General features: G+C 35.4%; 1 protein-coding gene across 2 annotated transcripts in view; it reads left to right on the top strand.

Moving 5' to 3' along the window:
* Nucleotides 1-12,166, top strand: part of MMRN1 (multimerin 1) — a 62,945-nt gene that overhangs the window by 920 nt on the left and 49,859 nt on the right. The window lies entirely within an intron of this gene.

The following is a 12,166-nucleotide window of genomic DNA, read 5'->3' as shown; positions in this document are numbered from 1 at the left end:
CTTTAACTGGAGATGGTCACTAACAGTGTAACCCTACAGTGGCTTGTTAGTTAACTCACATCAAGCATATGTTGTTTGTGCTCAGAATTACACACAGAAGGTGAAAGAAAAAAATGTCAATGCAGTTAAGGTGTGAACAGATTTAAAAGTTGAAACAGGCCGGTGCTTTGGAAACTAAACAGTTATCTAGATCAAACCAAGCAGAGCTGGGTTGGAATTCTGGCTCCCATACTGTCTAGATCCTTGACTTGAGCAAGTCAATTGATGTTCCTGAATCTAAGTTTCTTCATTTGTAAAGTACAGATAGGAAGTACAGATAAAAATACCAACTTTGCAGGGTTATCATGCAAGATTCAAATTAATGAAATGTGCTTAGAAACATGATTCTCACAGAATGGGTACTCAACAAATCATATTTTACTAGTACTGTTATACTGAGTTATCATTAATGTGTTGATTAGAAAGGCCAATTTTTCAAATGGATTTTGATTTAAAATTAGAGAAAATTCCATTTGAATTGTTGAAACAAAATAATAAAGCTTAAAAAAGTATCATTAAAGAAGACTTTTAAAAGCCTCAAAAAACAAGAACAAAACACAGAAATGCAAGTCAATGTTCTGTTCATTTAATGTTCAAAATTATTTCTATGTTTGGAATACTAGAAGTTTAGTATATTATGAAACTAAACTTTCAAATACCTTTTGCCTATAACAAAAATTTCAAGGCACCAAATAATACCTTGGAAGCCTGAGGTAACACCTGATTATATAAACTAATTCAAGTTAATAATAGCAACTTACATCTGCTATATGAAAGGCATTGTGTTAATGATATAAAGGTGTTCTTGATATAAAGATGAGGACACATTGGGAAGCATATAAACCAATAGATTTGTATTTATTTAATTCCATTTTCTCTATTTCAAAGATTATAGAATTTTTAAAATATGAAAGTAAATGTGATTTTAACTAAAAACATTAACTTGGTGGAATGTGGAACATGCCAATGTACTATAAAATAAATACTACAGATTATAAAATGTTCAACTTGGGATGAATATACTTTGTCTATAACAGACATTTTAACAGATATAAATTAAACTTTCTCATGTTTATGAACAACAGAATATGGACTATCAAATAATAGTAAAATGTAAACTATTGAGAGTCATAGTCACTTATAAAATCATCTCTATTAATATTTTGTAATATTCTATGATTTAATTTTTTAAACAAGTTGTATAGAAACCTTAGGCACTCATAGAAAATGTCTTGAACTTTTTAGAGATGTGTGTCAAGATTTTTCAGTAGACTAGTAAATACAACCAGAAGACAAAGGGAACAGTTCTAATTAAAATACTGCTTAAGTTTTACGTGGCATTTAGAAATGGCATATAGCTGTTTCATAATTAGAAGTAGTAATTGATAACTTGATGAATACTAGATAAATGTGCATTGTTTTACCCAGAGACCTCACTGTCAAAGCTTATGAACACCTACTTATTTGATGATTGTTATATATTGCCTATTATGTGCCTAACATTGTACTGGTCTCTGGGGAAATAGAGAATTTTTAAAATAATTCCTGCTTCCAAGGAATATTTTCTATAAAAAGTAAGCACCAACATGTCTCAGATTTTTAAAAATTCACTATATGTTAGGAGGAAACAAGACATTAAAATTGTAACCTGCTGAGCAGAACTCCATCCCTTGGATTTTCCAATGAAAATAATCTTATATCTGGGGCTTCCCAAGTGGCTCTAAAGGTAAAGAACCCTCCTGCCAATGCAGGAGATGTAAGAGATGCAGGTTTGATCCCTGGGTCAGGAGAATCCCCGGGAGAAGATAAAGGCAACCCACTCCAGTATCCTTGCCCGGAGAAACCCATGGACAGAGGAGCCTGGCAGAGTACAGTCCATAGGGTTGCGCAGAGTCAGACATGATTGAAGTGACTTAGCACACATGTACTGAGAGAGTCTTGAACAAACTCCAGGAGACAGTGGAGGACTGAACAGCAACAACTTAGAGAGTCTACATCCTGAAGTCCTGGAGAGCCGAGGGTCTATTTCATTGTTTTCGCTGAACCATGCATCACGCAGGATCTCAGTTCCCTGACCAGAGGTCAAACTCTCTGTATTGGGAGCTCTGAGTTATATAACACTGGGCCACCAGGGAGGTCCTGAAGTTCTCTTCTGGTAAACTTTTCATTAAGTCCCAGACTTCTTACTCATTAAGCCATGCAATTGATAGTGGTGTTAGAGAAAACTTAGGTCCATCTATTATGGACACAGTGCTGACGAAAAGAAACCTTAACAAGGTCAAGAGAGATCTTTCATATTTTCATTTGGTTAACAAACAATAATAGTAGCAAACATTTTATGGTATTTTCCCTAGTACTGTACTATTCTGAGTGTGTATATATATATGTGTGTGTGTGTGTGTATATATATATATATATATATATGAAAATATATAATTTTCAATTCTTTGAACATTACCATAATTATATGAAGATTCTTTTACTATTTCATTATGGAGAGGTTAAGAAACTTAACTAGGGTCACTTAGCTAGTAAATTGCAGGGCAAAAATGCAAACCTAGGCTGACTGTCTTCAGAGACAAAGCATTCTTTCCCTATGTTATACTCCCTCAGCACAGTCTATTATCCCAACTGGAAAAAAACAAGTGCCCAGTATATTTCCCCACTTCTGAAGCTTCAGCGGCTATTCTTTGCTCCATAACAGAGTTCAGATTTGTTACCCAGTCAGTCACACAATGCCATCCTTGATCTGGCTCTCACCTATCTCCCCAGCCTCATGTTCTGTCACTTTCTGGCCATTAAAACTTGTAGTTTTCTAGTCCACAGTATATTGTTTGTTAAACCCATCTCTGGTCCCTGTTTGTACTTTCTGGCTAGCATAGTCTTATTTTCCTATCACCTACTTCTTTTACAACTAATAATAACACCTCCAGGAAGCCTTCTCAGTCTCAGTCAGGGGTCCCTCTGACTGTACATGTACTCTGAATTCTTCTTTCACTGCACTTGCATTAGTGTATTATAATTATATATGTGATCTCCCTGCATCTAGGGACATATTTTCGTTGCTAGTAAAGTATTTGGTTTATAATAACTACATAGTATTTAATGAACTGAGTGTAAAGTTTATGGATCTGTATGTGAATATATAGACAAATCCTTCCTAAAGAATTATTATTTCTGTATAAGAAAACCTGACTAGCTGGGGATAAACTTATCTTTACGTTTTGGGGTTTTTTCCCTACTGTTTTTGGAATTTTATAGTGATTGTACTTAAAAGGAATACTTACATCAATAGAATTCTTTCTGGCATATTTTTGTCTCATCTTATATCTTGTCTCATCTTAGCACCACAGAACTCCTGGCCACACCAGAGTTGTGGTTTCCTGTCTCACACAATGGAGGTTGGTCAGTGACCAAGCACTTTGAAACAGGCAGGATAAAAAGGAGAAATTAGAATTAATGTATCTATGAAGTGAGCCAATATTTGCTGAGGACTAATACAGGCTACAGATCATGGGGTTGCAAAAAGTCAGACATGACTGAGCAACTAACACTTTGAACCTTCAATACGTCCCCAGCATTGTGCTTGTGCTCAGAGTGAAACAGTGAAAACAAACTCCCACCTGTTCTGCCCTCATGGAACCTGCAGTCCAGGAGGACATGGGGAGGAAAAAGAGAGCATCACAATTGCTGGTTTGGAATCAAAAATATTCCTGATTTCGGAGATGTGTGTCTTAAAAATCGGTGAAATTTGGTATTTTGCTCACATGCTCATACTCACTTGGTAGCTTTCCATTACCTATAGAATAAAATTCTAAATCCTCACCATGCACATTGGGTCTTGCTCATGACCCCCTATCTTTATGATCTAAATTTCCTCCATGCTCCAAGTTCACTCCACTTCATCTTCCCCAGCCACAATGGGCTTCCTTCTGGTTACTGGCCATGTCAAGTTCATATGCATCTCAAGGAAATTTCCTGTTTGCTCTTGATAGAATGCTCTAACTTCAGTATTTTGAATGATGGATTTCTTTTCTTCATGCACCTCTAGCATTGATGTCCCTCTCTCAAGCGACCATCTCTGACAACCCAATGTCAAATTGCCATCCTTATCACCTTTACTTTTTTCTTTAAAGCATTTATTTGAAATTATTTGGTTTATTAATATAGACATTCGTGTATTTTATATTTTTTCATGTCAAACATGCACCCTGTGATAATGGGAACCTTGCCCTTCTCAATAATTATTCTATTCAACTGCTAACATAAGTGCCATGCACATAGAAAAAGCTAAACAAAATTCTGTGGAATGACTGCTTATTGGATGGATTTGGAGTTTGAAGTAGAGATCAAGGCTATAGACATAAGTTTGGAAAATATGAGAACTATAAAAATATGGATAATCAATTGAGGAGTTTTCTCTTTTTTTTAAATGAAAAGGAAAAGGGAGAGAGGGCAGAAGTCAGAGCTGGCCCTGAGAGTTTCCCACTCTCTTGTTGCCATTGTATTTTATTTTGCATATAGAATAGCCATAAACATTGTAAAATGTTAATGAAAAGGCCAGAAGGAAAAAGTTGAATATGGAACAAGATGAATACTTTATTTGCTGAGTTTACTGGAAACTTGATTTATTTTAGAATTTCATTTGTTTATTCTTTCTATAAACTATATAACTTGCTTTAGAACAAATACGTGGCTCAAGTTAAATAAATTATGATTTCTAGTATGTCTAAGGGTTTTCCTGGTGGCTCAGTCAGTAAAGAATCGGCCTGCAATGTGGGAGACCTGGGTTCGATCCCTGGGTTGGGAAGATCCCCTGGAGGAGGGCATGGTAACCCAGTCCAGTATTCTTGCCTGGAGAATCCCCATGGACCGGGCAGGCTAACAGGCTGCCAGCAGGGTCGCAAAGACTCAGACACAACTGAGAGACTAAGCAAAGCACAGTGTGTCTAAAATAATAAATACAAGTCTTTTATTAATTAGACCTCCTGTAAATAGAAATTTTAAAAACAATTTTAAAATTTAATGGTTTAAAATCACAAAAACTAATCATCTAATTAATTATATTGCCTATTATAATAAGCATTTTTCTGCTTATTCTGTAAATTATGAAGTTTTAGATGTGAAAAACCTGGTCAATTGAATTCAGATAACATCTTAGTCCATCCAGGCTGTTATAACAAAATGAAAGACTGGGTGGCTTATAAACAACAGAAATTTATTTCTCAGTTCTGGAAGCTGGAAGCCCAGGAACAGATTGCTAACATGGTCAATGAGGGCTTTTTTTCAGGTTCCTGAGTTCTCATTTTACCCCTACATGGTGGAAGGGATGAGGGATCTCTCTCAGGCCTCTTTAATAAGGGCACTAATACTTTATACCTAATAACTCCCAAAGCCCCCATCTCTCAATACTATCATAATGGGCATTTGGATGTCAACAAATGGAGTTTGAGGGGGACACAGACATTCAGTCTATAACACATGTAGTTTGCAAAGTTCTTATCAAAGCCCTACTAGCATCCAAGGGGATTATTCTCACATGCTGTAAATATCTAAAAGGAAACACACCATTTATGTCCTTGAGAAATAAATGTATCTACTACATTATTGCCAGTGAAAATACTAAAGTATATGCCGCATCTCAATTTTTTCTTGTTAATCATTTCCTTTTATTTCTTTGATATTTTTACTCACTAAATTGCTGCTGAATATATAAATACATATTGTATGATACATGCCAGATTTTAAGGAGTGGTTATATAATATAGGTGGTGAGATGAGAAGTGTTTGTATACTTTGTTTACTTAAATATGAAATTAACTTAAAAATGTGTTACTTGGTGGCAGGGATGATGCTAAAAGATTCAGTTTACAGGAGCAACTGATTTAGGTATAGCATGAAGCATCACAGTATCTGCTAGCCTGCGCTTCCTGAGGCTCTGCAGTTTGCACAGTGGGAAAGTCTGACACCTACTGGAGTAGAGTTACAATGTCCCTGAAAACACTCAAGTCACAGGATGGGGAAAAGAAACAAAAATAAGATAAAATTAGGCAAAATAAAACAGATGTATGAAAAAAAGTTTAAATAACTTTAGTGATTGCTATTTATAAAAATGCATATGTTATGCATATCTAATTCAATATACCTCTTAAAAATGGTCTATCATTGGCTTTAAAACTTGAAAAATAGGTTCGGTCCAAAAGGCAAACTCCATGCACATTCTGGGTAGGGGGGACCCTCAGCTCATTCTCCTAAAATTTTACACTGAAAATTACTACTATTACTATTATGATGGTATATATGCAATAATTTGTGACTCTGAGCACATGTCATTAAAAGCTCAATTATATCCACTACAATGTGCCCACCATGGAAGGCAAATCAGTGGTGCCTGACAAAAGACTTTAATTGCAAAGGATGGCATATAAAAGGTTTTTTTTCCTTAAAACTGAAGTTAACCAGAAATTTTAAGTATCAGAAATTTCCCATCATCTGAGATTTTCATGATTGCCTCTCAAGATCTATTTCAAATATTTCTATGATTCTTTTATAAAACTAATACTTCTATCCCAGTTTAAATATTATATAGACTTTAGAAAACGGATGGGCTATATAAAGGTGTTACACTAAAATAAAATGAAGCACAATTTTTAAAATTTGAAAATAGTCATTTTCTTAAGGAGATTATTATCAAGATGGACTTATCTTTTGGACTAACTGCCAAAACTAAATATAAAATGTCTAATGCTTTATTGTTGTGTGATTTACATTATAAGAATCTTTTCTTTTTAATGGCTGAGTAATATTCCATGGTGTATATGTACCACAGCTTCCTTATCCATTCGTCTGCTGATGGGCATCTAGGTTGCTTCCATGTCCTGGCTATTATAAACAGTGCTGTGATGAACATTGGGGTGCACGTGTCTCTTTCAGATCTGGATTCCTCAGTGTGTATGCCCAGAAGTGGGATTGCTGGGTCATATGGTAGTTCTATTTCCAGTTTTTTAAGAAATCTCCACACTGTTCTCCATAGTGGCTGTGCTAGTTTGCATCCCCACCAACAGTGTAAGAGGGTTCCCTTTTCTCCACACCCTCTCCAGCATTTATTGCTTGTACACTTTTGGATAGCAGCCATCCTGACTGGTGTGTAATGGTACTTCATTGTAGTTTTGATTTGCATTTCTCTGATAATGAGTGATGTTGAGCATCTTTTCATGTGTTTGTTATCCATCTGTATGTCTTCTTTGGAGAAATGTCTGTTTAGTTCTTTGGCCCATTTTTTGATTGGGTCATTTATTTTTCTGGAATTGAGCTGCAGGAGTTGCTTGTATATTTTTGAGATTAATCCTTTGTTGTTTCATTTGCTATTATTTTCTCCCAATCTGAGGGCTGTCTTTTCACCTTACTTATAGTTTCCTTTCATTTGAATCAGTTCTAATGAGATGGATGAAACTGGAGCCCATTATACAGAGTGAAGTAAGCCAGAAAGATAAAGAACATTACAGCATACTAACACATATATATGGAATTTAGAAAGATGGTAATGATAACCCTATATGCAAAACAGAAAAAGAGACACAGATGTACAGAACAGACTTTTGGACTCTGTGGGAGAAGGCGAGGGTGGGATGTTTCGAGAGAACAGCATCTATATTATCTGTGGTGAAACAGATCACCAGCCCAGGTGGGATGCATGAGACAAGTGCTCGGGCCTGGTGCACTGGGAAGACCCAGAGGAATCGGGTGGAGAGGGAGGTGGGAGGGGGGATCGGGATGGGGAATACGTGTAACTCTATGGCTGATTCATGTCAATGTATGACAAAACCCACTGCAATGTTGTGAAGTAATTAGCCTCCAACTAATAAAAATAATTGAAAAAAAAAAAGAATCTTTTCACTAAATATAAATGCTTACTTCCAAGTTCTGTTACTATTTCTTTCACATTGTATATTTTCTTTGGACTACTTTCTCCTTTGTAACTGGTGCACTACCTATAAATACTAATCTATACAGTCTGTGAAATTCTCTAGGTCAGAATACTGGAGTGGGTAGTCTTTCCCTTCTCCAGGGGGTCTTCCCAACACAGGAATGGAACCCAGGTCTCCTGCATTGCAGGCAGATTCTTTACCAGCTGAGCCATAAGGGAAGCCCAATGAAAATAAAGATTCCTATAAAGATTACATAACATTTGGGAAGTATTTAGGTTCATGTCTTCTTGGGACTATAGAGACATCTGGAATATATTTCTTCTGAGAGCTAAGCTTCATCATATGCATTGAACAGCAACAATAATAGTCTTCTGTATTGACCTGATGTACATAAACATTTACAGTTAAGATGAATTTATCAGGTCATTAGAGAAGAAAATGGAGCAATCTCTACTAGTGTATGAGGCAAAAAACAAAGTGGGAGATTTACACATACATATATACAGCTATATAGGTATCTATTCCCTTCATAAAAATATCCTATTGAACTCTCTGAATCATGTAGTCAGTATCAGCAGCAGCAACTGCTGTTTTAAATATATTAAGTCATTTAATCTCACAACAATTTGTGAGGTAGGTAACATTATTAAATTTATTGTATAGATGAGGAAGCCACATTTAATGAATAAGCTTGTGGCTAAGTTGTTTAATTTCCTCTTGTCCCTCATTGAATCCCTGTTCATCTCAATAAAGGGATGACAGGAAATGAAGTTAAAAGGTCTTTAAATACATAGTCTCCCCAAGTACAAAACCTTATCCAACTTTCAAGAGAAAATTACATACCATTGGCTAGTTTATGGTGGGAATTTTGCTGATTGACTTTGATTTCTAGTGTATAGTCTCAGGAATTGGTATTTTCACGGTACTGTGTCAATTCAAATCACAGGGTGTGAATATAAACATTTAAACATTTTCTTCTGTGAACAGGATGACAAGCAATTTATTAATCTGAGTTTTAACGACTAGTATAAATACATAACATTAATATTTTTAGATTGGTGCTTTCTATTTCTTAAGAAAAACACTTGTCATGGTCATTATTTAAATGAATCCTTTGTTGCTTCAGCCCACCCTCAACTCAGGATAAGAATGGATATGTGTGGGCCATAGTTTGGTCAGTGTGCACAGCAAACTGCAAATGACCAACTCATGGAATTTTTGTTTCTAATTTACTGTTTTCACTGTCTCCTCGGAAGACTGGATTTCTAAAATGTTTCAAAGTAGAATGATTGTTTATTTACAGTGCTTTTCTTAGTTCCTTAACCTCAAGACTTCAAGTTGTCTGAATCAAAATAGAATCCTCTTCTATCATTACTTTTTTAAGTTCTGCAAGTGCATCTCATGTTCATAAATAGCCAAAGATGTCTGCTCTTCCCTCAAACAAATCTCTTACCTATTAACTTGGAAAATCCAAAGGATCAATACAAGCCTCTTTCAATACATGTTGCTGCACAAAAGCAAGTGTTATTACCCTTAAAGAGAATCCCAAATGCAGTCTGCTGTTTGGAGGATTAGGACCCCACAGAAAGCTCAACACTTCAAAGAAACTGCTCTCTGTTTGCCATAATCAGTCTGGAAAGGTACAAAGGATTTCCAGATTTAAGCAAAATGCTTGTCTGGGATCATTACATTGCTTTTAAACTTGCCTGTCACCATTTCACCATGCTGAATTTTCTATTTTTAAACTTATATTTTCAAATTATTTGGTTTTAAAATTATATTTACATATTTAATATCCCTTAATGAGCTTATTTCGTTGGTAGCATAAACCTAATTACGAGTCACACCAGGGACTCTTTGGCTGTGGATAGTTCTCCCAATTTACACTGGATCAAAGATTGCTGGGCCATGAGCAACCTACTGATCTGCTTTTTTGCCTTCTATACTATTTTAGTAATGAAATGGTTTTACTATTTAGACTTTTAAACAATCACTGCAGGTGATGCTGATTTACTTTCACAAACAATATCTAGCTATCTTTCTATCATCTTTTTTTCCCCCAAAATCCAGGTTATGTATTCACAGTGGTACTTTTTTCCTGCCTCATACTGTCCCCTCCATAATCATTCAGCCAATGTGTATGTGACAGACAATTTAACTGGGCTTCAGCTGAAGTTAATCATTCCCCGTAATTAGGATAATCAGTGGATTTGCATGAAAAATCTATTTTTAAAATATCCCTTTATTGTAGTCTTTAATTTTTAAATTTTTGTTACCTGTTTTTGCCAGTTCTTTGTTTCACATTATTTTTCCAAGTATCACCACACTTGAACAAAATTTGCTAATGTGTCTTTTTATGTCTTTATGGAACTGAATTGTCCAACTTCTCATTCAAAAGAACCTTGCACAATAAGCTGTATAATACTCAATTTATCTGCCTTAGACAGATGAATGACTGAGTCAGCTTTATTTGTAGAAGACCTAAATATTTCAGAGCAGGTATTTAGTGACTCTGGAGGAAAATGTATTCCTTCTTTGGTTTTTAACATTTAGGTTGATTGTTGTATTATTTTAATAATTATTATTATTTTAAGCAGTATAGATTTCTTATATTCTAGTGATTTGGTGACATACATCTCATACTGATTTGAACTCATTTATTGCTGTTCAGTTGCTCAGTTGTGTCCAACTCTTTGCAACCCCATGGCCTGCAGCATGCCAGGCTTCCCAGTCCTTCACTGTCTCCTCGAGTTTGCTCAAACTCATGTCTGTTGAGTCGGTGATGCCATCCAACCGTCTCATCTTCTGTCACTTCCTTCTCCTCCTGCTCTCAATCTTTCCCAGCACCAGGGTCTTTTCCAATGAGCTGGCTCTTTGCATCAGGTGGCCAAAGTATTGGAGCTTCAGGATCATTCCTTCCAATGAATATTCAGGGTTGATTTCCTTTGGGATTGACCGATTGGATCTCCTTGCAATCTGAAGAACTCTCAAGCATCTTGGAAGCATCAGTTCTTCAGCACTCAGCTTTCTTTATGGTCCAAATCTCCTATCTGTACATGACTACTGGAAAAACCATACTTTTGACTCTACAGACTTTTTTCGGCACAGTGATGTTTCTACTTTTTAATATGCTGTCTAGTTTTCTCATAGCTTTCCTTCCAAGGAGCAAGCATCTCCTAATTTCGTGGCTGCTGTCACCGTCCATGGTGATTTTGAAGCCCAAGAAAATTAAGTCTGTCACTGTTTCCACTTTTTCACCATCTATTCCCCATAAAGTGATGAGAGCAGATGCCATGATCTTAGTTTTTTGAATGTTGTTTTTAAGTCAGATTTTTCACTCTCTTTTTTCACCCTCATCAAGAGGCTCTTTTGTTCATTTGATGCTATAGTCATGAGCTTTGCTACTATACTTTGTAAATCATTTCTGCCTTTACCCTCAATAAAAATAGTCTCTGTTACAAATGAGAGGGAATATGTATCTTGTTATATTTATATATAGGGAGAAATGATAGAAACAGAAACGTAAGAATGAAAAAATCATATAATCCAATCAATCAATTAACCTATAGTTATTAAGAACTTTCTGGACATTGAAACTACTCTTAAGCTTTGATAATTATGAATAATACTGCTATAAATACTCAGATACATGATTCCTGGTACATATGTGCCATGGTTTCTCTAAAGTGTATATCTAACCACTGGATCAGAGGATTCAATATTCATTTTTACATGATATTAACACATTCGTTTTCAAAGTGGTTGTGCCACTTTATAATTCCACCAGTAGTATGTATGAGATTCCAATTCTCTATCTCCTCTGAACACATGAGACTGTCAAATCCTCAATGTTTGCTTTTTGGAGGTATAAAGCATTATTCCATTATGATCTTAATTTGCATTTTCTTGATGTTGACAAGACTGACCTTTTTACATGTATAATAGACATTAGTATTTCTTTGTATGAAATGTTTGTTCAAGTAGTTTATCCATTTTTCAGTGTTCTATTTTTTGTTTTTATATTATTTATTGGTAGGAATTTGTTATATTTTTTTGGATGTTATTTTTTTTGTCTTTGCCAAATATCTTCTCCTGATCCACAGTCTCTCTTTTTAGATTACTTCTGGTGCTTTCACATGAATAGAATTTTTAAATTTTATATATTTTAAGTATTTTAGCTAGTACAAAGAAAAGCAAGA

Source organism: Muntiacus reevesi, chromosome 16, assembly GCF_963930625.1.
Source record: "Muntiacus reevesi chromosome 16, mMunRee1.1, whole genome shotgun sequence".
NCBI classification, from domain to species: domain Eukaryota; kingdom Metazoa; phylum Chordata; class Mammalia; order Artiodactyla; family Cervidae; genus Muntiacus; species Muntiacus reevesi.
Note: the sequence above shows the minus strand (reverse complement) of the source record. Positions and strands in the feature narration are given on the sequence as shown.